This window comes from Erythranthe guttata, chromosome 11 (genome assembly GCF_056151865.1).
Source record: "Erythranthe guttata isolate IM_541 chromosome 11, IM_541, whole genome shotgun sequence".
NCBI lineage: Eukaryota > Viridiplantae > Streptophyta > Magnoliopsida > Lamiales > Phrymaceae > Erythranthe > Erythranthe guttata.
The window spans coordinates 12189335-12204524 of NC_142543.1; positions in this window are offsets into that span (position 1 = coordinate 12189335).

Here is a 15190-nt window from a genome sequence, read left to right on the forward strand (position 1 = left end):
TTAAATTAATATATGCATGTTCGTTTCAGTAAGATAATTGTATGATTTTGTGTGACTACGTGATATTGTTTATTTACTGCGAGCATGATTATTTGATTTAAACGCGAGCATGCTAGTTGATTTAATTTCGATTAAGTAATTAAGCATGTATGTTGTTTTTTTATTTCGCTGGAAGCGCAAAGGTACGCAATTAATTGTTTTAAGTGTTTATGTGTTTTAAATTTGTTTAATTCGCATAAAATTTTTGTTTTCCGTTGCGTACACGTGTGCGATTCCCAACATTCCCAACCCTAACCACATCCTTGAAACCGAACCACTTGATTTATCCCCGAACTTATCCTTTACCGAAGAACCCTCGCAAATATTAGGCCGAAAAGTTAGGAAACTCTGAAACAAAGAAATTCACCTAGTATAAATCCTTTGGAGAGACCATTCTCCGGATGAGGCAACATGGGGACTTGAGGATGAGATTGTGAGTCGTTATCTGGAACTAATTGAAAATGGTACAAATTTTGGGGACAAAATTGTTTTTAGGGGGGTAAGATTGTAACACCCTGCATTTTCGGTAAGATAATGTTATTTTATTTTACCACCTCTATGTGCATATTTATGAAATTATAATTTATAATAATTCTTGCATGATTAGTAAATACGTAAATTATGTGATTATGTGAAATATATGATTATGTGAATTATGTGATTATGTGAAATATATGATTATGTGAATTATGTGATTACGTGAATTATGTGGTTAGGAAATATTTTGAGATATTATGTCAAAATAAATTATTTTTCATGAACTTGGATTTTATTCTTGCATATGAATTTAAATGAGCATTTCATCATATTTATGCATGCACAAAATTTTAGAAAATAATTTTTTTCATGGATTTGAAGATTTTTAATTAGTGTAGAAAATTAGAAAATCCTCCCCTCTTTTTTTTTTTAATTTTCGGACATCAATACACACACACACACATGATTTGAAATTTTGCATATTAATTAGAAATAGACATGCATTAGTGTGGTTGTACTTTGAGCATGAAAATAAATACATAAAGCTAGTCTCCCTACTCTCTAGACTAGGCTAGCTTTTTCACTCCCACACTCCACTTTAAGTAGACCAAAGGTCTTTCTTCTTCCTCTTTTCTTCTTCATTTAGGCAGCCACAACACAACCACCATAGCCACCACTTTCTCAAGTTTGAACCACCCAAGAACCACCACCACACCTATTTTCAAAAATTGCAAAATCACCCCCACAAAAAGATGTATTTCCCTTTCTTCTCCATTAGCTTTGAGCTCTTCAAAAACTCTATAAATACCTCCAATGTCCAAGATCAAAATGCACTCTCAAGCTCTAATCTGACTATCTATAGGTTTAAGGTCTCCTTCTATTTCAACAAAAGGAGATTTTTCGGCCAAGCTTAGGAGTAAGCTTTCTTCTTCCTCTTCTTTCTTCATTTTTTTCCGAAAGAGCTAAGATCTTCTTCATCCAAGTTCTTCTTGTTCTTCTTCGCCTGTTCTTAATACATAATCTAACTCTTAATATCGTCTTGTATTAGAGAGAAAAGAGCTAACAAATCCTTCCCCTAAAGAGTAGAGGTGAGAATTCTTGAATGCTTGCTCAAACACGCAACACCACTAGGATTTTCGGTTTTTATGTGAATTAATTGTTTATTCTTTCAAATTATGTGATTATATGGCTTAGATGATGATTGCATGTTAGTGTTGTTGAAAAGATAACTTTGTTCTTGATGTTTTATGCTTTTTTTGAAAATTTGGGGAAAATGCATAAATTGCTTATTTGGCTTAATTAGTGTATTGCATGTGCTAATCTAGTGTTTGATTGTTGATTTGTGAAAAGAAAATGAATTTTTCGCCTAGCTATGAAACTTTCGGATTTTGGGGGGAAAAATGCTTAAATTGCTTATTTGGCTTAATTAGTAGCTTGCATGTGTTAATCTAGTGTTTCATTGTTGATTTGTGAAAATAAATTGATTTTTCGCTTAACTATGGAACTTTCGATTTTTTGAGGTAAAGTTTCTTAAAATTGCTTATTTGATTTATTTGGTATCTTGCATGTGTTGATCTTGTGTTGGTTGTTGGTTTAAGGTCTTGCATGTTAAGATTTAGTGATTGATTGTTCATCTAAGGTCTCGCATGTTAAGATCTAGTGATTAATGGTTAATCTAAAGTCTTGCATGTTAAGATCTAGTGTTTTCTATGAAAAATGATGAAGAAACTAAGAATTTGTGCTAACTTGATTTAAAATGCTCTTGCATGTGTAGATCTATTGAATTGACTTGAATAAAATTAAAAGATAAATGTCTTGAACTTTATTCTTGTAAAATGTTAGATTTCATGAACTTTTGATTATAGATTGTCTTTGCATGTTAAAATTTCGGTTATTTCTTGTATTTGATTATGGATTATGTTTTTATAGCTAAATGATTTTGTGAAACTCTAAGTTTAATTTTCTAAGTGCTCTTGCTTGTTTATGTGTTGATCATTGGGTGTGAGGATGAGAGAAGGGTAAGTAGAAGTGTGCATGTGTGGGTGCATAAGTGTCATGAATTTTTAAAAGGTAAAAATATGTTGGAACGTCTTTCGAGGTTACGGTAAATATCCGGGGTACGACGAGTCGGTACCGTAGGGCCTAGGGGTGGTTTGATTCCACGTAGATACACGGATTCCTAAAATATGAGGTTATTTACCGGGAACTTAGATTGATTCTTCCAAAGGGATTCCCGATGATTTTTCATATAGGCATGTTTTATTTTGGATATAGATGGGAAAATCTCACTCAATGGTCTTGGGATCGTAGGGTTATAAAGGTGGGAGATTCTCGTTCTATAATCATCAATACATGTCATGGCATAGGATTATAAAGGTGGGATATTCTCACTCTATGGTCTTGGGATCATAGGGTTATAAGAGATGGAATTTATCTCACTCTATGCGTGTGACAATTATGTGATGAAGAAATCCGACGAAAAAGGGAAGTGTATGATTACTTTAATTTATGTTGCATGTCTTTGTATAAGATATATGTATGTATATATATGTATGCTCTATGTGTTATGTGTATTCGATAATACTTCAAGATTCTCATAGAGTCCTCAACGACTCATATAGGTGTTGTATGTTTGTAGGTATACCCGATTTGGAGCCCGAGGAGTGAAGTTGGGAATCGAGCTTGGGAATTGGAAGGAGATCGTATGGAGGGGTTGTGGATTGTGTTGGCTCTTAACTTAGTTATGTGGTTTTATTTGTATAATATGCTTGTAAAAACTTTTGATACGGTTTTAGGTATTTTCTACTGTTCCCTTCCTCCGATCGGTGGAAATTATTAAAAGACAATATGTGTAATAGTAATTAGGATTACCCCATTTTTGATATTTAATCAGTAATTCGTAGTATTTTGTAACCGAAAGCGAATTTTACTATCTATATGCATGCACACTTTTCGGCTAGTAACTTTTTCGTGTTTTGTTTCGATGTTTGAAAATTGTTTTCATATAGGTGCTCTGTTTAGAAAATTATGAAATTTATGAGTCTCTACACCTCTCTGTTTGCATCATTTCCCTATTTTTTTTGCATGATTTCGGTAAGTATTCAATTAGATATGACTTATTTCTCACTACTGCACTGAAACAGGGTCATTCGAGTGTTTTCTGTTATAACTGGAGTTTTACTCACTCAAATGCCTTTTTTATACCTGGCAAACGTTTTAAACTTAGTTTCCTGCCTTGGGGTACAATTTGGTAGTTTTTGGATCAGTGAGGAATTTAATATGAATTTTCAAAACTCCCCCCGTTGTTCTGGATTTTAAATTGAGTGATTGTGCCATGTTATTTATTTCTCCCAAATGCTCGAGAATCATTCAAAATTGTTTTAACCCAGTGATTCAGACCCATGATATATGGTATGATATTATTTTGGGATTATTTTCATTTGTATTTTAAGAGGAATAAATTTTTAATGTTTCTGCACTGAATTCGTCTGAATTTGCAATAGATCCATCATACCTAGTTATCTTCTAGTCTTGTATGTAGTATGTATTTGTGTTAATTGATCAATTAGGGTTTATTATTGGATGACCTCTCTCCCTCTGATTTATAAATAAAAATTTTACGTAAATTTATATATCCACAATAATCATTTTAAAAAATTCTTCCGCGGAGATTACATATAATAAAGAGTAATCGAGAGAGGGGTGTCACACCTTAGCAAAGTGCACTCATGCTTAATCGGAAAGGATTGGAAATGCTCTCTCCACAAGTTGAAGAAACGTAGTCGGAAGGTTCATCTATTCATTACCGGTTATGCACAATTTCAATTTTAAAATCAACTAGCAAGTCTACTATTTCATTAACTGCTCTGCTTCAATAGAATCTGGAAATGCAACTTACACTTGATCCTATATGAAATGCATGTGACAAGCATAACACCAATACGGAAATCGAAATACATAAATGAAACTCAACTATATGATATACATGCAAAAAACCAAAAATAAAAGAAAACTAACAAAATAAATGACGAAAAATAAATAATGGGTTGCCTCTCATTCAGGCGCTTGTTTTACAGTCGACGGCTCGACACAATTTGGACGGATTATGTCCAATCCAAAGCCTTGTAAATTGCGCAACCATCCATCAGTCTTGATACATACTTTGCAATCATATCATGGACTAGATTGAAATCTTGTAATGACCATCCCAACCCATGGCACTTTTCGTTTGCTGTGGAAATCAGTCGATAGGAGACTAGGATGGGTTGCTTGCCTACCGATCTCTCAAACTCGTACACAAGATATTCGAGCTTTGGAGTGAGCTCTACCTTAAATTTGATACTTTTCTCCTCGCCCACACTCAAATCTGGAGTTACAATATGGATAGGATTTTCTTCGTCAAATTCCGCATCTACCAACATCTTCATCACACCTTCATCACACGCAAAAATATCAACAAAACTGGGATGAATAATTCCCTCAAGGTTCTCAACCTCGTCGTTCATACGAATATCTGTAAATACCTTGTTGTGTTTGTTGGGAATCGGACACGTGTACGCAGCGAAAAACAAAAATTTTATGCGATTTAAACAAATTTAAAACACATAAACACATGCCCGATAATTGTAATCATTTAATTGCGTACCTTTGCGCTTCCAGCGAAATTAAAAACAACATACATGCTTAATTACTTAATCGAAATTAAATCAACTAGCATGCTCGCGTTTAAATTAAATAATCATGCTCGCAGTAATTTAAACAATTTCATGTAGTCACATAAAATCATACAAGTTTGCTTACTAACGAACATGCATATTTAATTTAATAAACTACTCGAATAAACACGGATTCGAATTATTACCTCTTGAATAGTGAGATAGGCGCACGAGTCGAAGCAAGATTGCCACGGAAACCAATCCGTGCAATCCGGGGCAGCAACGGCGATGCAGCGACGGCGATGATCCGAGCAATGGCGGCGCGTGTGATTTACGCGCTGTCCTTGAAGAATGAGTCGAACGAAGACTCGAGAAGATGGCTAGCTGCTCTTCCCACTCCTATTGATCCAACCTGTGTTGCTGATCTGAAATTACAGCCTTGCTCCGACTTTAATATCTCCATGCTTATTTACTGGATGAACAATTCCTTCGGGGAAATTGTAGATTTAAAAGTCATGAAGCGGCTGTCAAACTTTCACGTCCATCCGATCACCGGTAGATTAATGGAGAATTTTCTAGCTGGACAGCGCAGAAAATCCGAGAGCCGTTTTTCAGAATTGCCTTCTCACATCTTCGATTCTTCGATCTTCCTACTCTTGGATTTCACCTCGTAGACTTCGATCTACTAAATACGTGGCACTAGACATGTAATAGTTAGAAAAACGGAAGAACAAAAAGAAGGAAAGAAATACCAAAAGGATCGGCCAACGGATGGCCTATTCCGGCGAGATGGTGGCGACGGCGGGTTGAGATTGGCCGAGAGAGGTTAGAGCGGCGAGGGTTAGTTCGTGTATCCTCATATGTGTAAGACCTATAAATCAAGTATTTATAGTCTCTTGCATAAAACCCTAACGGGCTTAAGTTGGACCGGGCCCAACAGCTTAAGTTCGTTAGTTCTTTTACTTGCTCATCTCTCTCAATCCGATGATCGGAAAACTGTAACAATTACATTTTCGGAATCATTATAATGCCCTCATCATTACGAGTGCCAACTCTCGATTTCCATATTTCCAAAAGTGGAAACCCTAATTCAGTGCACTTTCTAAATTTGGAAACTTCCCGATTTAGAAAGTCCACTACGATGTTCGCCTATTATTTTCCTTTTCTTATTCTCATTCATAATTCCAAATTACAAATGTTGGACCCAATCATATTGACTTCCAATCATGCAAAGATAAACCAATTTTACCTTTGACCGTTTATTCAAAGATCTCATGTGCACGAGCAGTGTGACCCTCGATGGTTCAGGTGTAAGCTAGCCGTGGGCCTACAACCCTTTGTGGTCAAAACTCGTCCCTTAGAGTTACGATTAAGATGAAACTCGTTTCACCTTAATAACCCAACGAATCAAGATTGGCGTCTAGCAACTACGCGTCATGATTCCTTAGATACAAATGAAGTGCCTGCAATAACCTTCAGATATAGTTAACGTACAGTACGATCCCTTTGATACATATGTCCCGATTGAACTAGAGGCATTGGTTCGTCAAGACCTCCATATATGTTCAATGACCGTGCGACCGTTCTAAGTGTTGTAAACGTTACGTGCATGACTTAGAGAATCGAATTCTCTAATCATCATTTAGTCAGCTCTGGCCAGAGACTTGGAACGATTACAAACTATCAAAACACACAAGACATCCAAGACTATCTAGCGATCGAATCCCCAACTACAATGCACATACCTCCCACTATATTTCGGACTGCACGAACAATGGCCCTTGGGATGGTCCTCGGTGGAACTCAGGGACAGGTCATGATACATCTGGTCCTCTAGTGAAGTCACGGTGATGTCTAGGTCATAAGGACTAATGGTGTACAACTATACTATAGATATCTCTACTCGATTATTGGAAACCACTTGGAGATTTCTAGGGTGAGAGAGTTCAGTGAAGTCGTCTACTTACGAGCACCCACTTATGCATGCCGATATCACAATATCGTTTACTGATGAGATGCAGTACACATACACTAAGTTCTAGTCTCTTAATGGGAAAGGCCGATATCCTCATTGGTGGCGTAACCCTTCGACTAGGAACACGTTTAACAGTGATAATACTTAAGTAAATATCTCACGATCCTAGCGATCAATTACTAGTACTTGTAATAACTGTAAGAACTATATATATGCTTGTGACAAAGGGACAAATATATAGAATGCCAAGGTGTTTTATCATTAATACGAATAAAGGTTCGTTTATTACCATAATAAATACGAAAGACCACAGCCACATGTTGGTTTGTTGGTCACCTACTCTAACAATCTCCCACTTGACCTAAAGCCAACTACCCATGAATCGCAATCCCGTCGACTCTCGATGTTTCTCGTGGACCGATTTCGGTAAAGGCTTCGTAAAGGGGTTTGCAACGATCTCTTGCGAGGTGACTCATTCTACTTTAACTTCACCTCTATCAATGATCTCTCGGATCACATGATATTTCTCAGAATATGCTTCAACTTCTTATTAGATCGTGGCTCCTTGGCTTGCACCACGGCTCCGGTGTTATCACAGTACAACGGTACTGGATCACTAGCATTAGGAACGACACCCAACTCTTGGAGGAGCTTCCTTATCCAAGTCCCTTCTTTTGCAGCTTCGGACGCTGCAATGTATTCCACATCCGATTGAAAACTAGAGTCGGTAAAGCCCTCTAATTTAAACTCGGCACCCCCATAAACCAAAAATATATCCTTAGTCCTTCGTAAGTACTTGAGGATATATTTCACGGCCATCCAATTAGCCGGGTCGGGGTTAGACTGATATCTGCTTGTCACATTCACAACATACGTAATATCGGGTCTCGTACATAGCATGCCATACATAATGCTTCTTATGGCAGAAGCATAAGACGTCCTTTTCATCTCCTCAATTTCACTAGGTGTTTGCGGACACATAGATTTCGAGAGACGAACCCCATTGGACATTGGCAAGAATCCTTTCTTGGATTCTTCCATGCTAAACCATTTCATAACGGTGTTTATGTACAGGTTTTAAGATAATCCAAGCATCTTCCTTGCTCTATCTCTATAGATGCGTATTCCTACTACATAAGATGCTTCTCCCAAATCCTTCATTGAGAAACGTGTGGAAAACCATGCTTTCGTTTGTTGCAACATTCCTACGTCATTCCCATTGAGTAGAATGTCATCAACGTAAAGCACTAAAAATATGACTGCCCTCCCAATAACCTTCTTGTATACACAAGGTTCCTCCGGATTCTTATCAAAATCAAACTCTTTGATAGTTGAGTCGAACCGAATGTTCCAACTTCAGGATGCTTGTTTCAATCCATAAATGGATCGCTGGAGCTTGAAAACCTTTTGCTCATTTCCAGAAGGGTAAGTAGAAGTGTGCATGTGTGGGTACATAAGTGTCATGAATTTTTAAAAGGTAAAAATATGTTGGAACGTCTTTCGAGGTTACGGTAAATATCCGGGGTACGACGAGTCGGTACCGTAGGGCCTAGGGGTGGTTTGATTCCACGTAGATACACGGATTCCTAAAATATGAGGTTATTTACCGGGAACTTAGATTGATTCTTCCAAAGGGATTCCCGATGATTTTTCATATAGGCATGTTTTATTTTGGATATAGATGGGAAAATCTCACTCAATGGTCTTGGGATCGTAGGGTTATAAAGGTGGGAGATTCTCGTTCTATAATCATCAATACATGTCATGGCATAGGATTATAAAGGTGGGATATTCTCACTCTATGGTCTTGGGATCATAGGGTTATAAGAGATGGAATTTATCTCACTCTATGCGTGTGACAATTATGTGATGAAGAAATCCGACGAAAAAGGGAAGTGTATGATTACTTTAATTTATGTTGCATGTCTTTGTATAAGATATATGTATGTATATATATGTATGCTCTATGTGTTATGTGTATTCGATAATACTTCAAGATTCTCATAGAGTCCTCAACGACTCATATAGGTGTTGTATGTTTGTAGGTATACCCGATTTGGAGCCCGAGGAGTGAAGTTGGGAATCGAGCTTGGGAATTGGAAGGAGATCGTATGGAGGGGTTGTGGATTGTGTTGGCTCTTAACTTAGTTATGTGGTTTTATTTGTATAATATGCTTGTAAAAACTTTTGATACGGTTTTAGGTATTTTCTACTGTTCCCTTCCTCCGATCGGTGGAAATTATTAAAAGACAATATGTGTAATAGTAATTAGGATTACCCCATTTTTGATATTTAATCAGTAATTCGTAGTATTTTGTAACCGAAAGCGAATTTTACTATCTATATGCATGCACACTTTTCGGCTAGTAACTTTTTCGTGTTTTGTTTCGATGTTTGAAAATTGTTTTCATATAGGTGCTCTGTTTAGAAAATTATGAAATTTATGAGTCTCTACACCTCTCTGTTTGCATCATTTCCCTAGTTTTTTTGCATGATTTCGGTAAGTATTCAATTAGATATGACTTATTTCTCACTACTGCACTGAAACAGGGTCATTCGAGTGTTTTCTGTTATAACTGGAGTTTTACTCACTCAAATGCCTTTTTTATACCTGGCAAACGTTTTAAACTTAGTTTCCTGCCTTGGGGTACAATTTGGTAGTTTTTGGATCAGTGAGGAATTTAATATGAATTTTCAAAACTCCCTCCGTGTTCTGGATTTTAAATTGAGTGATTGTGCCATGTTATTTATTTCTCCCAAATGCTCGAGAATCATTCAAAATTGTTTTAACCCAGTGATTCAGACCCATGATATATGGTATGATATTATTTTGGGATTATTTTCATTTGTATTTTAAGAGGAATAAATTTTTAATGTTTCTGCACTGAATTCGTCTGAATTTGCAATAGATCCATCATACCTAGTTATCTTCTAGTCTTGTATGTAGTATGTATTTGTGTTAATTGATCAATTAGGGTTTATTATTGGATGACCTCTCTCCCTCTGATTTATAAATAAAAATTTTACGTAAATTTATATATCCACAATAATCATTTTAAAAAATTCTTCCGCGGAGATTACATATAATAAAGAGTAATCGAGAGAGGGGTGTCACACCTTAGCAAAGTGCACTCATGCTTAATCGGAAAGGATTGGAAATGCTCTCTCCACAAGTTGAAGAAACGTAGTCGGAAGGTTCATCTATTCATTACCGGTTATGCACAATTTCAATTTTAAAATCAACTAGCAAGTCTACTATTTCATTAACTGCTCTGCTTCAATAGAATCTGGAAATGCAACTTACACTTGATCCTATATGAAATGCATGTGACAAGCATAACACCAATACGGAAATCGAAATACATAAATGAAACTCAACTATATGATATACATGCAAAAAACCAAAAATAAAAGAAAACTAACAAAATAAATGACGAAAAATAAATAATGGGTTGCCTCTCATTCAGGCGCTTGTTTTACAGTCGACGGCTCGACACAATTTGGACGGATTATGTCCAATCCAAAGCCTTGTAAATTGCGCAACCATCCATCAGTCTTGATACATACTTTGCAATCATATCATGGACTAGATTGAAATCTTGTAATAACCATCCCAACCCATGGCACTTTTCGTTTGCTGTGGAAATCAGTCGATAGGAGACTAGGATGGGTTGCTTGCCTACCGATCTCTCAAACTCGTACACAAGATATTCGAGCTTTGGAGTGAGCTCTACCTTGAATTTGATACTTTTCTCCTGGCCCACACTCAAATCCGGAGTTACAATATGGATAGGATTTTCTTCGTCAAATTCCGCAGCTACCAACATCTTCATCACACCTTCATCACACGCAAAAATATCAACAAAACAGGGATGAATAATTCCCTCAAGGTTCTCAACCTCGTCGTTCATACGAATATCTGTAAATACCTTGTTGTGTTTGTTGGGAATCGGACACGTGTACGCAGCGAAAAACAAAAATTTTATGCGATTTAAACAAATATAAAACACATAAACACATGCCCGATAATTATAATCATTTAATTGCGTACCTTTGCGCTTCCAGCGAAATTAAAAACAACATACATGCTTAATTACTTAATCGAAATTAAATCAACTAGCATGCTCGCGTTTAAATTAAATAATCATGCTCGCAGTAATTTAAACAATTTCATGTAGTCACATAAAATCATACAAGTTTGCTTACTAACGAACATGCATATTTAATTTAATAAACTACTCGAATAAACACGGATTCGAATTATTACCTCTTGAATAGTGAGATAGGCGCACGAGTCGAAGCAAGATTGCCACGGAAACCAATCCGTGCAATCCGGGGCAGCAACGGCGATGCAGCGACGGCGATGATCCGAGCAATGGCGGCGCGTGTGATTTACGCGCTGTCCTTGAAGAATGAGTCGAACGAAGACTCGAGAAGATGGCTAGCTGCTCTTCCCACTCCTATTGATCCAACCTGTGTTGCTGATCTGAAATTACAGCATTGCTCCGACTTTAATATCTCCATGCTTATTCACTGGATGAACAATTCCTTCGGGGAAATTGTAGATTTAAGAGTCATGAAGCGGCTGTCAAACTTTCACGTCCATCCGATCACCGGTTGATTAATGGAGAATTTTCTAGCTGGACAGCGCAGAAAATCCGAGAGCCGTTTTTCAGAATTGCCTTCTCACATCTTCGATTCTTCGATCTTCCTACTCTTGGATTTTACCTCGTAGACTTCGATCTACTAAATACGTGGCACTAGACATGTAATAGTTAGAAAAACGGAAGAACAAAAAGAAGGAAAGAAATACCAAGAGGATCGGCCAACGGATGGCCTATTCCGGCGAGATGGTGGCGACGGCGGGTTGAGATTGGCCGAGAGAGGTTAGAGCGGCGAGGGTTAGTTCGTGTATCCTCATATGTGTAAGAACTATAAATCAAGTATTTATAGTCTCTTGCATAAAACCCTAACGGGCTTAAGTTGGACCGGGCCCAACAGCTTAAGTTCGTTAGTTCTTTTACTTGCTCATCTCTCTCAATCCGATGATCGGAAAACTGTAACAATTACATTTTCGGAATCATTATAATGCCCTCATCATTACGAGTGCCAACTCTCGATTTCCATATTTCCAAAAGTGGAAACCCTAATTCTGTGCACTTTCTAAATTTGGAAACTTCCCGATTTAGAAAGTCCACTACGATGTTCGCCTATTATTTTCCTTTTCTTATTCTCATTCATAATTCCAAATTACAAATGTTGGACCCAATCATATTGACTTCCAATCATGCAAAGATAAACCAATTTTACCTTTGATCGTTTATTCAAAGATCTCATGTGCACGAGCAGTGTGACCCTCGATGGTTCAGGTGTAAGCTAGCCGTGGGCCCACAACCCTTTGTGGTCAAAACTCGTCCCTTAGAGTTACGATTAAGATGAAACTCGTTTCACCTTAATAACCACAACCCTCTCGGATCACATGATATTTCTCAGAATATGCTTCAACTTCTTATTAGATCGTGGCTCCTTAGCTTGCACCACGGCTCCGGTGTTATCACAGTACAACGGTACTGGATCACTAGCATTAGGAACGACACCCAACTCTTGGAGGAACTTCCTTATCCAAGTCCCTTCTTTTGCAGCTTCGGACGCTGCAATGTATTCCACATCCGATTGAAAACTAGAGTCGGTAAAGCCCTCTAATTTAAACTCGGCACCCCCATAAACCAAAAATATATCCTTAGTCCTTCGTAAGTACTTGAGGATATATTTCACGGCCATCCAATTAGCCGGGTCGGGGTTAGACTGATATCTGCTTGTCACACTCACAACATACGCAATATCGGGTCTCGTACATAGCATGCCATACATAATGCTTCTTATGGCAGAAGCATAAGACGTCCTTTTCATCTCCTCAATTTCACTAGGTGTTTGCGGACACATAGATTTCGAGAGACGAACCCCATTGGACATTGGCAAGAATCCTTTCTTGGATTCTTCCATGCTAAACCATTTCATAACGGTGTTTATGTACAGGTTTTAAGATAATCCAAGCATCTTCCTTGCTCTATCTCTATAGATGCATATTCCTACTACATAAGACGCTTCTCCCAAATCCTTCATTGAGAAACGTGTGGAAAACCATGCTTTCGTTTGTTGCAACATTCCTACGTCATTCCCAACGAGTAGAATGTCATCAACGTAAAGCACTAAAAATATGACTGCCCTCCCAATAACCTTCTTGTATACACAAGGTTCCTCCGGATTCTTATCAAAATCAAACTCTTTGATAGTTGAGTCGAACCGAATGTTCCAACTTCAGGATGCTTGTTTCAATCCATAAATGGATCGCTGGAGCTTGAAAACCTTTTGCTCATTTCCAGAAGATATGAAGCCTTCCGGCTGCGCCATGTAAATTTCTTCATCAATATCTCTATTAAGGTGTTGGGGATCGTGCATGTATACGCATTAAAAATTTTAGATTGAACTAGTTTCGATTACATGCATAAACTAATCACATAGTCAACGTACCTTAACGCTTCCGCCATACATATGGTAATTATCGATTTAATTGAAAAACACGTAAAACCGAAAATTACGAAACATGCTTGTTCATCATTCAATAAAATCGAAACACGTAATCACATATTACTCATAATCATAAATTATAATTAATACAAACATGCTCGAATTAATTTACGAAAGTTTCGATTTATTTACCTCTTGTAGCGTGAGATTTCGACGAATCGAAACCTAGAATCAATCACGTACAAGCTGCAAATTACCAATCCTCGGGGCTGCAACTCACGGCTAGAACAAGCTGATCCAGCAAGTGACGAACGGCGGTGAGTGGCAGCCGCAGCGGCGGCGCGTGGCAGCAGCAGCGGCGGCGCGTGAGCGGCGTAGCGGCGCGTGCGGCGGTGCAGCGGCGGTGCGTGGATTCTTCGGGGCAGCAGCTCCTCTCCAATTAGGTTTCACCTCGTATTTTCGACCCACTCGAACTAAAACACTAGATGTAAACGAGTTAGATAAACAACAAGTAAAACGAAGGAAACGAGAGGAGAAAACCGGCGGTGATCGGCGGTGGCGCGGCGGGGCAGCAACGGCCGAAGGGATGAGCGGCTAGGGCTTGGGCGGCTAGGGTTTGGTTCAGAAAAATCTGATCTCAAACTTTTGTTTGAGGTCTATTTATACTTAGGGTTTTCAACCCTAGTGGGTTTAAGTCATTGGGCTTGACCCACTGTTGTATTAAGCCCATTCCCTCGTCGGCCTCGTTTCTAATAAACGATCGTTCACAAAATTATTACAAAATTATATTTGTGACGAGCTCAAAGTCCTCGTCCATACGAGTGCCTCTTCGAAATTTCCAATTTCCAAAATTGGAAACTTCCACTTCAATGGACTTGCTAAATCGGGAAACTTCCCAATTTAGAAAGTTCACTAAATTCCGCATGTCTCTCTTTCTCTACGTAAATTCCGACATCCAATCGTTCAAAGATTAACACATTAATCTATGCTTTTTGTTATCAAGGAACTATATTACACGAGAAGTGTGACCCTCAATGGTTCAGGTGTATGCTAGTCGTGGGCTCACAACCCTTTGTGATTCGAACAACACATTGTTCTTATACGAACTCCTCCCAAGAGTCCCGATTAGAGTAAAACTCATTTTACCTAATCCCCGATCAAATCGGTGCCCAACGAATCAAGATTGGCGTCTAGAGACTACGCATCATGATTCCCTAGATACAAATGAAGTGCCTGCAAGAACCTTATGATATAGTTAGCGTACAATACGATCCCTTCGCAGCACATGTCCCGATTGAACTAGAGGCATTGGTTCACCGAGACCTCTTATAAAGTTCAATAACCGTGCGAACGTTCTAGGTGTTATAAATCCGTTCGTGTGCGACTTAAGGAAACACATTTCCCTAATCATCCCACTGTCAACTCTGGCCAGAGATTCCTTGGATTATAAACCGTCAGAACACACAGGACATCCATGACTACTCAAGCGCTCGAATCCCCTACTACAATGCACAGA